The 12583-nt window shown below is 40.3% G+C and overlaps 1 protein-coding gene across 4 annotated transcripts in view; it reads left to right on the plus strand.

Annotated features, from left to right (window-relative positions):
* Positions 1 to 1189: 1189 nt before the first annotated feature.
* Positions 1190 to 12583, plus strand: part of ATF7IP (activating transcription factor 7 interacting protein) — an 87447-nt gene continuing 76053 nt past the window's right edge. The window contains exon 1 of one of the 4 annotated variants that reach the window (XM_069001995.1): positions 1190 to 1396. The gene's annotated coding sequence lies outside the window, so the exon portion shown is untranslated. Of the gene's footprint in view, positions 1397 to 1565; positions 1637 to 1859; positions 2119 to 2920; positions 2995 to 12583 lie in introns of those variants that run through there. The other 3 variants (XM_069002036.1, XM_069002028.1, XM_069002020.1) reach the window with 3 other exon arrangements.

The following is a 12583-nucleotide window of genomic DNA, read 5'->3' on the forward strand; positions in this document are numbered from 1 at the left end:
AGTGTTGTGAGGGTAGGGAGTCAAGTGGGGCACCCATTGGTTTCTGGAGCCACTTACTGTGAAAGGACTTCAGTCTCAGCTTTGGTGGTGCCGGTGTGACTGCCAGAGCAGTTCCTGGATAGTCAGACAGGAAAGTTCCCGTAACCAATCCACCAAGCACATCTGACAGGACTCTTACAATGGCTGTGTGATAGATACTGTTTTGTTACACACACGCACAGAGAAACCTATTGGTCTGTCTGGTTCATATATGACAGACAGAAATTTTATTCATATTTAGCTTATTTTTAAAGAAAACAAATCAATATGCCATTTTTCACACCTTTAATAGGAAGAATGTGAACTTTATTTGCCTTAACAAGGAACAAATAGGACTCTCCAGGACCAGGTTAGTAGGTAGGTGGTAGTTCTACCAAGAAGTCTACACATGTCCTTCTATGCTACTGTGCCTTTTTGTGTACCGGAGGAGACAGCCATGGGTCTCTCTGCTAGACCTAACCCATGCCTCATGAGACAGACCAGCTGCTGGTCAGGGCTGCCTTTGGCTGTGGCACAAAGAGCACCAAGTTCTAGCTCATGTCAAAGCAGGCCGTGTGTTTTTTTTCCCCCCCACACCTGAGGCAGAAATGGAGGGTGGATGAGGAATGGCCACTTGCAGTTTTGACCTGAAGCTCACCCAGGATAACCTGTGTGCCTCAGATTCACCTAAAAGCACAGCCAACAGGCACCCTTTGGTTTCCTGGCACTCTTGAACCTCAAAGCTGGTTATTAAACGACCCCAAACCTCTGTGCTTTGGTGAAGCACAGCCATAGCCCAAAAGCAGGACACGAGGAGTGATAAGGCACAAGCAGCGAACAATGCAAGTCACTGATAATGCAGCCTGGCGGATTTCAGGCGGGCTTTCGAAGGTGTCAGAGAGGCTGCAGAGCCACGCAGCCCGGAGCGGCTGTGGCGGGAAGCTGCAGGAGGCACGGGAGGAAGGAAGGTCGGGCCGGCGGCTCCCGGCGCCGCCCCTCGGTGCGCCACAGCGCCCCCTAGCGGCAGCTGCCGCAGCGCGCCCCGGCGCCTCGCTGCGCCGAACCTTGCACGGCTGCGCGCCAAGGGGCGGGGCCACTGCCTTATTTAAATATCCCGGAGCCTTATTTGCATGCCACCAAGATGGCCGGCCCAGCGATTGGCCGGTTCCGGAGCAGCCCCCCACTGCCGGCCCCTGTGCCCACGGAGGGGGCGGGGCCAACCGGGAGAGGGGAGGAGACACGGCGTTCATTTGCATAGCGGCCCGGCGCGTGCGACGCGGGGAGGCGGCGTTGGCGCCCGGAGCGGGCTCCGAGTTTGAATCCACGGCGGCGGCGGCGGCCGCTGGGGCGGGAGCTGCCGCGGGACGCGAGCGCGCAGGTACCGCGGGGCGCGCTCGGGGCGCGGGGGCCGGGCGGGCAGGGCACGGCAGCGGCGGTGCTCGCTGCTCCGCGCGGCGGCGGCGGCGGTTGCAACAGTGCGCATGCGCGGGGGAGCTGCAGCGCTGTACGCGCGCATGCATGGGAGCACGTGACCCAGCTCCAGTGCAGCGGCGGTGGCGCGCGTGCGCGTCCCCGTTGCTCTCGCGCGTTGGCGGCGGCGGCGGCGGCGCGGGCACAGGTGGGTCCGGCGGGGGCGCGCACGGGGTAGTACCGGGCGCCCGCCTGGGCGCGACGCGCAAGGGCGAGGCGAGGTGGCGGCGCGTGTTTGGGTGGGACACGGGCGCGCCCGGCGCCTCGAGAGGGTTTCCTCGCTCCCTGCCGGAAATGCGGTGCCGTGGCCTGGGTGGTGCTGTGCGCTGCCGGGAAGGGCCGCATCCGCAGGGCGGGCGTGGAGCGTCGCAGCGCATGGGCTGTGGAAGCAACGAGGGGAAACTGTTGGTCGTGTTCCTACACTAGTGGGCACCAGGGCATTATTTCTCTACTGTATGGACACACGCGTTCGTTGGAAACCAAACCGTTTCTGTGTGGGAACAGAGAAGGTCGAGTTGTGCTTACTCATGTGATGCCACCAGTAAACAAGGCCCAAGCGGCTACTCGAGGTGTCATGGCCGCCCACATCAAACAACATGGCAAAGCAGTTCGAGCCATGTGCTAAAGAAGGTATATTCGAATTTCTGTTATTCCTTAAATATTTAAAATACGGCAATTTTTCCACTGATAAGAGTTTCACACTTGAATTTTGAGGCCTATTAAAAGTATCGTTTTGCCCTTGCGTAGCTTGTTTTTCTAGCAGATCCATCCTTCCCTTCCTGGATTTCCCAGTTGTTGGCGGATATTCAGTGGAAATGCTGATAGTAGGATACTTCGTTGCTTAACAGTAATCTTGGAATAATTTTACGTAACATGACTGTGATCCTTATCATAGACAGACTTACTGGAAAAATTGGATGGCATTGTTGGTGGAAAAACACTTGCTTAAAATCAAGCAGTGAACAGCTCTGCTCTTGTAGGCAGCAGTCAGTGTGCTTAAAAATGCAGCCTTCAGTGACAGAAAAATGTCATGCATCTAGACATTTATCATACTGACCCGCGGAAGTAACAGCACGTTAATAGATACGTTTGTTTGACATTCTAAATTACACAAAGAAAAAAGGTGTTATTATGGATAGGTTTAAAGGAACTTGATTGTGCAAGATGAGAATTATTTTACAAGCATACTGTTTGTCTGTCTTTTGGAAGTTAAAGTATATGCTTGCACTTGTTACAGTTCATAATACTTACACTCATGTTTTCAAAAACAGAAGCGTGAAAAATGTGCCTAATCTCTGCTTAAATCTGGAATCAGTAAGTTAAATATGAAGTCTGTACGGAACCATCAGCTATCAATCTAAAAAAATAAGTGGTTTTCTAATTAGATACTGGTTTTTGCAGTTCTGTAGGAAGGTATGAAGGAGAGTGTTGCCGCAGATACTAATAATTCCTTGAAGGAGAAGAAATCAAACACAAAAACCACTGCTGTTTGATACGTGGTCTTGGGTAGGTAATTTCTCCGTTTCAGATCTATGAAATGGGGCTAATGGTTGCTGTCACGCCAATCATGAAATGAATTCGCTAATGAGTGCATTTATGCAATTCATGAATTGTGGTAATTGCATCCACTATTTATTCCTGAAGTATGGCAGTTATTTTATTGTTCTATATTTCTTAAAACTAGTAAGCGAAGTTTATACGTACGTACAACCTACGAAGCATTATGCTAATACTTGTTTTTATGTTCTTAGTAGAAGACTTAGTACATTGTTTGAGTAAAAGGTATTTTTATCAGCTGCAACTTTTTCACTAAGTATAGCACTGCTGAGCTGATGCTTTTTCTCTGATGATGTGGAACAGCATTGTGTTTTGCTGTATAATTTAGCAAAACTGTTTCAGATGTTACATAAACTTGAAACCGATCACAGCAAAAATTAGTTGCAAAAGGATACAATAATTACTGTATGCATCAATTTAAGTAGTTATTTTGACACTTTTGTTGAGAGACCTGTTGTCTTCTATCCTGTATGAAGTCTGTTTTCAACAAGATGCTGACTGCAATAGATACGGATGCCTTACTTGCCACGTTTTCTACACTTTTACAAGCTATAGTTTGTATTATTGTGCTCATTTCACAAACTTACAAAATCAAAACTAACTGTAGTCTGTTAGTTTTCTTATAAAGGCTCCTTCAGTAATGCTTCCATTTGGGACATAAAACACATAGGCATATGCTTCCCCACTAGCATGGGAGGTGATTTTGCCAGCTAAGAAAGAGCCTGAACAACTTAGGAATAAAAATAGCTTGACTTTAAATACTGGTTTTACAAAATCCAGTGCAAATAGGAGTGTTTTACATGTTCAGTAAGTTCTGAAATACTGATGCCTAATTAGTAACTCGGTCTTCATTTTCTTTTTATCTGTGCGTGTTTTCTGTTACAACTCAGAAATATTTCCACAGTGGAAAGGACTGGACTAAACCAAGTACTATATTTCCAAAATAAACAAAAAAGTATCTTATTTCTCACGAACTAGATTATTTTAGTAGTGTAATCATTTATTGTGTTTATCCAGACTTACAGTCAGAAACAAGACTTATAGCAAAAATGCCAAGTTTATTAACGGAATGTAAACAGTAAGGCCAAAAGGTTCTTTAAACCAGTATGTTATTCTTACTTAATAGTATGCATGTTAATGCTTTTATTTCCCTTTTTATTCTGCACTTGGTGTTTCTTCTATATTGTGGATTAGTTACATGTTTGTATTATGCTTTTATGTTGAAAATTATGGCAATGACAAATGTACATCACAGTTTTCATAAGAGATAGTACAAGAAGAAAATGAAGTTGTAAGTTAGAAAACTGTTGTTACGGTATGTGAATATGGGGAGTTGGGTTTTTTTTTTCCCCGATATATGTTTGTATAATAGTGTTTTTAAATGCAATGAACTCTTAACTTAATGTTTAGTGTTTCTGGGAGTCATCTGTTGTTAGTCTTCAGTTTTCTTCAGTACGTGGTGTCATTCTGAGACATTCACCTATTTACACAAAATAAATGGGAACTCTTTAACTGGTCAATATAAATGCTACTTCCATTATATAAGTTTGTAATTCTGGTGTTTCAGTTCTATTTCTTGCACTGTATGCTGTACTGCATGAAAAAACCTGTCCTAATTCCACTGTACTGTAAGAAGCTGTTTATCAAGCAGCAGTGACTTATCCAAATACAGGATGGAGAGTAAGATAAGGCTGTTCTGTGGGGCAACTTTTTTTTTGACAGCTCATTGAATACAGTTGTTCTCTAAAGTGATCGCTTTCTTGTCAAGTCAGGCAGCTGTAGAATGTCTTAATCTTTGCGTACAATTTAGACATGAATTGTGTAATACTTAATATTTAAAATTTCTTTACCTTGGCTGTGGTTTGGAGATTAAGACCTGCTGCCTGATGCCAGAGAAGGTAACTAAAATATTTTTAGTATTTGGTTAGGAGGATCTGGAACATAGATTATGTCAAGTTTTGAGTTCTGGTTATTTTTTTTAGGGCAAAATTTTGCATGATATTGTGGGAATCTTAGTTTTTATTTGTCTGAAATTCGTGTATTGTTCATAGTGTCTTTATATGTCTCACATTTTTTGTTTGTGTTCTGGTTTTTGTAATTTTTTTTCCCTCTACATTTAGTAATGGGAGTCAAGAAATTCTTGGGTTTATACATACAATGCTTAGGTCTCTGAAAGCACCTAACTGAAGTATAGTATTAGCCCACAGATCAGACTATAAAAGTGAGTGTCATCAGTTATAGATATGAAGTACTGGCATTAATTATTTAGAAACTGGATCTTCTGAATGCATCAGTATTTTTTTACAGTGGTGAGCAATTGAAGTGTGATGTAGAAAGGGGAGTCTGTTTTTGTTAGTTTGGAGGAGGTTTTTTTATTTTAAGATGCGTATTCTGGTTTTAAGTTATGTTCTAGTTCTTATCTCTGTTTTTCTTTGACTGTGTGAAGATACATATAGGCCAAAAAGCATCCCAAAGTTGAAAGCAGATTTTCAGTTGCACAGTGACTTTTATGCAGCTTTGTGTTTTATGCTTTCATCTGGTTTTGTATTAGTGCCAAGCTAGAATTCTTTCAGTGAAAAATTAGAGATTTGTTTGGGTTAGAAGAGACTTTTAAAATCATCTACTCCCAGCTGCCCTGCCACATGCAGGGAGACCTTCCACTAGACCTGGTTGCTCAGAGCCCCATCCAACCTGGCCTTGAAAAGTTCCAGGGGTGAGGCATTCACAATTTCACCACTTGACAGTACAGTGCCTCATCACCCTGACACTAAAGGTTTTTTTCCTGATATCTAATATAAATCTGCTGTTTTTCAGTTTGAAGCCATTGTTGTTCATTCTGTAACTACATAACCTTGTAAAAAGTGTCTTTTTAGCTCTTCTATAGATTTCTTTCATAAATACTAGAAGGTCCTCTAAGGTTATCTACAGAGCCTCCTCTTTTCCAGGCTGAACAATTTCTACTCTCTCAGCATTTCCTCTTGGGAAAGGTGCTCCATCTCTCTAATCATTTTGGTTGTCCACCTTTGGACTCACTCCAGTGGACCATGTCCTTTTTGTGCTGAGAACCCCAGATCACAGCAGGTGGGGTCTCACCAGAACAGAGCAGAGAGGCAGAATCCCTTTTCTCACTCCTGCCCACACAGCTTTGGATGCAGCCCAGGATACAGTTGGCTTTCTGAGCTGCAAGTGTACATTACCAGCTCATGTCCAGTCTCTCATCCATCTGCACCCCCAGGACCTCCTCAGCAGGACTGCTCACAATCAATTTCTCCCCCAGCCTGTAGCGATAGCAGGGGCTGTGCTTACATGCAGCTTAAATGTTGTATACTGGCAAAAAGTTTTATGCTTACATTAAAAAATGCATGAATAAATGTATTAAAATGATGCTTCTGAATTTTTTGCTAGGAAGACTGATCTGTTTAACAAGTTTTAATTTTTTTGGTTAAGCAGAAAATTGCAATGCCAGATACATGGCAAAAATTTCAAATTGTGTCATAGTCCTAAAAATTGTAAGAGAAGTCTGCTCATTTCTAGTGCAGTAGTTCAGTTTTATGTGAGCATTGATTGCCAATTGTTCTGTTCTTAGTAGTTCGGGGAAGATTTGTTGGTTTTCAGTAAACATAAAGCATAGTAAGTATCAGAGATAATTAATACCTGTAAAGTTTGTGGAAACAAACAGCTGGGGTGAGGAGAGGCTACCAGTATGGGCAGCGGGAAAACTTGGAAATTATGTGTTGTTTTGAAGGGATAATTCGCTGTCAGTACACAGGCAGTGTCCATCAGAGCAATATGGAGGCTGTCACATCAGCATGCAGCTTCAGACTAGCTGTGTACCTGTGCTCACCTGGTATAGTAAGGCACCAGTGATAACCTGAGTGAAAAGTAGAAAACCAATGTTTGTAAATCCATAAGAAATATGGAGTTGCTAATTCCATTGTTCCTTCCTTGTTCTGTGTAGTACGGGTGGTGTATCAGAGTCCTTAAATGTTGTGCAGACTTTTGTCTCTCTTAACTTCAGTATTCCTTATCTCATGATTGTGGATTCTTTTCTTTGTGACAACAGTTTTAAGTAGTTTTTATTTGTGGAGTCTTAACTGAGAGATGTTCCTTGAAGTCAGTCTACTAGTCTGTGTAAAAATAGGAGTAAAGGAGGGTTTCAGTGAACGGTGTTTGGAGACTTCAGTTGAGATACGTACAAATAGTAGTAGTTCCTCCTAGTTTGTCGGTGTAAGAACTGTTTTGTCCACTTAATGTTGAGTAACGTATAAAACCCTATACACCGGCAAAAAAGATTAATAAAAAAAAAAGCAACTGAGAACAGTGGATAGGATGTGGTTTGGAAACAAGCATTTCTGTGGTTCTATGTAAGGATAGTTAAGTGGTTTGTGCGAAGGTGATGCTACTTACACAGGGCAATAATTAGAGAAACAACAGGTTGCCATTCTCTTGTGTTTCTTGGTTGATGTTCATGAGAAATTTGGAAAATCGAAGCCCTGTTTTAATTTATGACTACAGCAACTGAACTCAGTGAGATGATACTGAAGTGTTTCGACACATTACCAAAAGAGAAAAGAGTTCTTATCATAACATGTTACGTTTAAATTCCATTCTCTAGTCCTACTAAAACATTTTATTTGGGGGGGGTTTAACTAGAGAACCCATATAAATGTCATGCTAAGTAGCAATGAAAAAATTGTAGTTCCATGCTAGTATAGGAATTACAGATTAATGTAGGTTCACTTTTAATATTTCTTGGGTCAAAGCATTTTCAGAGGACTTATTCTGCTCATAAATTTGCATTTAAACATCAGGTTTTATTTTAAAATTAGTTTGATTAATAACTTCTAACACACTTTAGAAACACACTTTGGTGTGTTAATGGAGGTATATTGAAGGGGACATTTAAGTTAATGCACATGGTTTCTTACTATTTAATAAGATTCTTTGCATCCATGTGTCTGTGTTAACATATCAGTGCATCTGCATGTTCATGAAGCTTTCTGACAAGGCAAGACATTTGTAGCAACAGGACTGTGACACGGATTGTGTTTTCTCTAGCTCAGGGAAAACGTTCTCTGAAGTTTTTTTGCCAACTTGTTGTTTTGCCTGTTCAAACCTATTTAAGTCATTGTCATCCATACGTCAAGTTCCAAGACTCAGTGTTACATAAAACACGGTGTTGTACAAGTGCAGCTCTTGGTTTCTGGGTTAGAATATCCCTATGTTTTTGGCGATATTCTTGAAATTATAGGACTTGAAGTCAGAATTCACATTTTGATGTACAAATTTCTTAGATATGCTAAACACAGAATTCTGTTTAAAATACTGCTACTGGAAAAATCAAAGTATAGGTATATTTGTTACACAAATTGAATACTTATGTTTGAATTTTGAAATCTTCCCAGTATTGTAAATTCCCACAGGCTGATGATGTGGTATATATGATGTTCAGAGTAACACTAGGTATATAACTGTATAATAGAAAACTTCTCTTTCGAGTTGGTTGTAAACTTGATTTTTAGCTTAGTAATAGGTGTTGGTGAAGAAAAGTTTCATTGTAATGGGTAGCTTTAAATTAACTGTAATGAACTTGTTCTCCGACATTCACAGATTTGCTTTTTGAGAAGTATGTCTTTCAGGCATTTGAACTTCAAATACATTTTTATTTTGTCTTCTAAAGCTGTAGAGTAGTATCAGAGACAATCAATGGAGCTGTCTCATATGTGGTATGTGCCCTTTCTTGTACTGCAAATCGTGGTAATGCAAGGACAACAGGAAAAGCCAGATGGTGTATTTCACCGTTTTTAAAGTTAGAAATACTGACTGTGGTGCTGATGAGTGCATGAGACAACTGCTGCTGGCGTGATTAGTCAATGCTGAAATAACCAGCTACAGCTGGCAACAGACATGTACAGTTACATAAGTTTAGACCTTTCCATAATTGAAGCGGTTGGAGGGCATGTTCTTCCACTTTTTGGGGGGGGGAGTGACTTACTGTGCTGGGCTAATTTTGGATCACAAAGATTATTTTTTGTTAGAAGGCTAGTAATTTCCTTTAGAATTGCTGCATGGGCTCTTGCAAGTATTTTAAAACAGACAAAGCTGGATTTTGTAGAAGAAAAGTGAGGCAGGTATAGAGGAACTTCCTCCAGAACTGATGGATCCAGTGTTGCCTCTGTGAGAGCGCATGATTGGTGGTAATAAACAGATACTAGAGCAAAACCTGTATTGGGTTTCATTTTGTGTTAAACTTGTGTCTTTGTTTGATAACCCTTTTGTCCCCCACCAGAGGTTCTCAAACCAGTTCTTCAGGAGCTGGTCTGTTACAAGATTCCATAAAAATTCCTTAAGTGATTCTAGATACAGCTTTTCTTGGAAAAACTTAACAAGCTGCATTGCAGTCATAAAGAATTAAAAATTTGGTGTCTGCAGACATTGGAGTTCTGGTATGTTCTTGGGGTATTTGCTAGCTTTCTTAAAGGTGAACTTCATTTATTCCTTCCCAAATAAAACTTTCATTGGGCAACTAATGTAATAGAATATTTCAAAGTAGGTGGAGCAGTACAAAGATATAGATTAATTTCTTAAGTCGTTTTGGGTTTTTTTTGTTTTGTTTTTGTGTTTGGTTTTTTTTTTTTTTTTGAAGCACTGAAGTGAGCATGCTCTTGGAAAGTATTCCCTAATGTTTGTCAGTTCTGTGCGTGATCTGGTTCAGTATTGTGACTCTTTATATGTGACGTGAATTCTGAACTGCCTTGGAGTTGAGATTTGAAGTATGTGATACAAACCCTGGATCACAGGCCTAGCAGGACTGCCTCTCTGGTTTTTGGTTTATTTCAATTTTCCCTTTACTGGTGGTGCTAGGTAGCTGCAGTGTTGCAGCTGTGCATTAACCACTTCCTGCCTGTCAAAGAAACCACTCCTCTGCTCACACCCATCCACCCATCCCTTCTGTGCAGTTTGTTGCAGCATGGTAAAGAAGGAGGTGCTTTGCTGTGTAACTGTTTTACCTCCTGCTGAGTTGTCACTGATTGGCCTGTCTTGAGAGAGCACTGCAGCCATCTTAGTCATATTTTCAGTACAGCTAAGACAGAGCCGTTTCAGAATGGCTGAAAAAGTGCTCCATGCAGGAGTTCAGCTTGACTGTGCGAGTAGAGCTGTTGGCATCACATGCTCCAGACCTTAGAGGTGAGCACCAGCTCTGCTTTGCTGAGAAGCAATTTCAAACCTTGGTTAGGCATGGTTAATTAATTCTAAGCGGTATAAAATATGTTTAAATGCTGTTGTCTTTTTTTTTTTTTGGTCAGTTTCACTGGGTTGGGGTATTTTTCATTTGTTTTGTGCTATTTTTGTTTTCTCTCCCCTTTCTTACTGAATTAATTCACAGATCTCTATCTTGTCTGAGTTATAGAATAGATTAGGTGGGACAAGCCAGGTCAAATATCATATTTGTTCTGCTAATCAAATTACTTTATTTTGGTTTACCTTCTTACTAGGCCACAAGAGCTGTCATTATGTGCTGTCCCTTTCTCAAATGCTTGCCTCATACTTTAACTGAAACATGAAACAAACTCTTTACAAACTTAAATTTTTGCAACCAAGTAATTAGATTTGTCATTTTTTCAACGTATAACTTTTCTGGTGGTAAATAATTACAATGCCTATATAAATACATTAGAAAATCAATGATTATATAAATCGTTCACTGTTTTGCAAGTAGCATTTACTTGCTACTCAGGAATAACACTACAAATTCTATGGAATTACTACAAATGAGAAGATGGAGGTTTAGAGATCTATCACTGTTTCTTTGGTATAACTTAATTGAAAGCTGAGTTTCAAAGTGCTAGTGGTTTTACATGGCCTCGTGTTTTTCGCTGTATGGTATTGGTTGGTGAGCTAGCTGTTATCCTTAAAACACATTAAAAGGTGCTGTCTGTGTCAAGGGAGATGAGGGTAGGAGAAAACTAAAGCACAACTCTTTTCCACTGGGGCACTGAACAGCAGAAAAGAAGAAAGAAGGCTTTTTTTTTTTTGAGTGTATATATAATTTTCTTATTCTGTCTTACACTTAGTTCAGGTCTTCATGGGTTCTTAAGTTGCGCCTAAGTTAAACCAAGAGTAATGAAACAGAGTTTCTTGAAGTTCTCCAGAAACATAGTGGGAGCAGCAGTCAAGCTGGGTAACTCATCAATGTGTATGCTGCTCATAGTATTTTTCTGGCTGAAGTTGAACTTAGTGCTAGGGATGAGAAAGCTAGTCTAAATGCCAAAAAGTTCAGTTCTTCCTCAGAATGTTTGCCCATTAATTTGGTGCTTTCGTTATAATCTATTAACAAAGCACTTGGTGCTTAAATTAGTTTTAAATACCCCTATATGCTCTCTTGTACAGTTAATGGCAATATGCTGTTTATAAAGACATAAAATATTCTGTGCAGACAGTGCACGTCAGATTCTCAGAACACGTAATTTCTCCATGTTTATTTTGTTCATTTGATAATAAGAAATAAAGTCAGTATACAGAATTTTTAAGGTGAGATGGATTGGTGACTTCAATGAGCAGTAAATTTTTAAGTAATTGGTTATAGAATTTTTCTGCTTTAGGGTAAGAGATAAGAGTAATGCAAATGTGTGGTTAGAGGTGGTGATGAAAAGCAGGTAGTTCTATTATTTTTATTGCTAGTGGAACTTGGTTTAGTGAATTTGATTCACAGCAAATTTTAGTTCATAGAGGATTTTTTTGATTGGGTAAGATAGTTAAGGTCCTGGGAACATTTGGATACTTTCAAATGTCTGAAAATTCAAACCGCAAATACAAATTAAATACATTTGTCTTGATAAAATGTGGTATTTTGCCATACCTTTATCTCATCTAATGAATGTAGATTAATAATGTAGTGAAACAATAATCTTTCTGGTTTTTTGCAAGACAGTCTGTCATCCTGACCCCAATCTTATAAATGATTACTGAGGTTTGTGTTTGTGCGTTTTTTTAGTCAGTTATTGTTGATTAGTTCCAGATGTTAATAATTTGTATTGTTTACAGGAAGTAGAAACATTTCATTCTTTGAAATCACCAAACTCCTACATTATAATTTCTGGAGAGGATGAAATTTTGTGTTTAAAACATACTTTACCATACACATCCTGTGGCGGTTTGTTGGTTTTTTGGGGGTTGGGTTTTTTGGTTGGTGGTTTTTTTAAAGAAAACGGCAGGCATATAAAAGTTGTCCTGTGCAATTTGTTTTGTTGATTTAAGATTTCTCTGTTGAACTTCTCTTTAAATGGGAGCATGAAAAGCAGAATATTTTGGGCAATCACTGTACGGAATGGTTTTTTATATGTATTACATTTGAGTAAAATACTGTATTTTCAGACCATGTGTTTGATATAGTGCTTTTAGTGGCTTTTTGTTGCCCATTGTTTTGGTTTTTTTCCTGTGAGCTGAGTAAGCTCATTTTACAGAAAAGGAAAAGTTGCAAGAGCTCAGAGAAAAGCCCTTGTCTCTGTATTTCCCTTTCCCTTTGGTTTTGGTTTCC

Source organism: Aphelocoma coerulescens, chromosome 1A, assembly GCF_041296385.1.
Source record: "Aphelocoma coerulescens isolate FSJ_1873_10779 chromosome 1A, UR_Acoe_1.0, whole genome shotgun sequence".
Taxonomy (NCBI): Eukaryota; Metazoa; Chordata; class Aves; order Passeriformes; family Corvidae; genus Aphelocoma; species Aphelocoma coerulescens.